The following is a 2,103-nucleotide window of genomic DNA, read 5'->3' as shown; positions in this document are numbered from 1 at the left end:
AGACCAGGAAATACAGGCCACTCACACAGTCCTCAATCATACAGTTTGGGCAGTGGATTACCCAACACCCGTGGACTGACGTTCTACCGCTGTTGATGTGGAGGACAAGTGGCACTACTATCTCTCGACCGTCACTACGGCTTTTCACCACTTCTTTCCGGAAAAGTCACTCAGTACACACCCATCGGACCTGCCTTGGATCACGGGCCGCATCAAACGCCTCATTCAACAGAGAAATCAAGCCTTCCACTCGCACAACATCACCGCCTACAAATCACTCCGCAACACAGTCATCAGGGAAATAAAAACTGCCAAGAAAACCTTCTACCACAACAAACTACAACACCTGCTGCCCAGCCAATGGTACGGAAAAGTTCGGGAGCTGTGCGGCCTTGCAAATCGGCCGTGCACGTTTCCATGCACCAGCAACCTTACCCCCAGTGAAGCAGCAGAGGCTCTCAATGACCATTTCGCCTCAATTTGTCAGCAGCTACCCCCCCTGGACACCACCCGCCTCCCCGCCTATCTGCCGGCCCGCTCACTTGCTCCCACAGTCAGTCAGTCCCAGGTGCTTCAGAAGCTGGGAAGAATCCGCGTCAAGAGAGCCACCACTCCCCTTGACCTGCCAATGCGCCTCATCAAGGAGTTCGCAATGGAACTTGCCACTCCTCTTACTTCTTACTCTTACTCTTACTAGGACCTCGCGCCCAGCGTTGACACTCGGCAGTTCGACAACATGCGCTCCTCTTCCACCACACACTGCCTCGTCAGCTTCCTCGACTTCGTCCACTCCCACCTCGACAAGCGCAAATCCTCCGTCACCAGCATCTTCATAGACTTCAAGAAAGCTTTCGACCTGGTGGACCACACTACGGTCATCTCAAAAGCAGCAGCTTCCCCGGGCATCAGGGAGTGCCTCATCCCCTGGCTGGCAGACTTTCTCTCCAACAGGCAACAGGCTGTGTGCGTGCAGGGTCAAGTCTCCAGCCTTCTGCCACTCACGTGCGGAGTCCCCCAGGGGACTAGAATGGGCCCCCTATGCTTCCTAGTCATGATTAACGATGCTCTCCTCGATACCGAGCATCGTTGGAAATACGTGGATGACTCGACCATCGCCGCCGCCATTGATAATTCCTGCCCTGACTACTCCGCCATCCAGCACACCCTCGACAACCTCCTCTCCTGGACCACCGCAAATCACGTCACCATCAATCGCCAGAAGTCAGTTGTGATGCAGTTCGACTTCTCCACCAACCCCGCCCCCTCGCCCATCCTCACGCTGGACAACCACCCGCTCGACGTAGTCCGTTCCACCAAGCTGCTCGGCGTCACCATCGACGATAAGCTCTCCTGGACGCAGCACGTCAGAGACATCGTGAGGTCTGCCTCGTACAGGCTTCACATGCTGCGTCGCCTCAGGTCCCTTGGCGTTCCACTCCCGGAGCTTCAGAATATCTACAGGCTATTCATCCTGCCTAAAATGACCTACGCCTCCCCCGCCTGGTCCCCCTCCCTCACCGCCACCCAGCTGCTACAACTTGAGAGGGTGCAGAAAAGGGCAGCCAAGATCATTCTCGGCCCTTTCTACACCTGCTATGACCGCGCCCTGGCTGCCCTAGGCCTCACCTCCCTCGACACTCACTACTCAACCTCACTGCAGCAGTTTGGTCTAAAATTGCTGTGCCATCCACGCCACCGTGACCTGCTGCCCCCCGACGCGCCGCCGCCTCGCCGGGCCCTACGCGCCGCCAACAAACTGGTGCCCATCAGGGCCCGCACTGACCGCTACCACCGGAGCACAGTACCCACTCTAGTCCGACTCATCAACGAACACTAGTCCATATTTACTTGTCAATCCTAGCTTACCTGATTTTGTACTTGGCTTTTGTTTATCTGTTTATTTTGTTGTTATTGATTGTTAGTTTACTTTGTTATGTGTTGTTTATATGTTTATGTATATATAGTTTGTCTCTCTATCTGTATTTCTATGTATATTTCAGCTCTGGCTGCATGAAAATCAATAAAACCGATTATTGATTATTTATTATTACACATATGTGTGTGTGTGTGTGTGCGTGTGTGTATGTAAATATATTATATATA

The sequence above is a fragment of the Penaeus monodon genome, chromosome 6 (genome assembly GCF_015228065.2).
Source record: "Penaeus monodon isolate SGIC_2016 chromosome 6, NSTDA_Pmon_1, whole genome shotgun sequence".
Taxonomy (NCBI): domain Eukaryota; kingdom Metazoa; phylum Arthropoda; class Malacostraca; order Decapoda; family Penaeidae; genus Penaeus; species Penaeus monodon.
The sequence above is the reverse complement of the archived record's forward strand: the minus strand, read 5'-3'. Positions refer to the sequence as shown.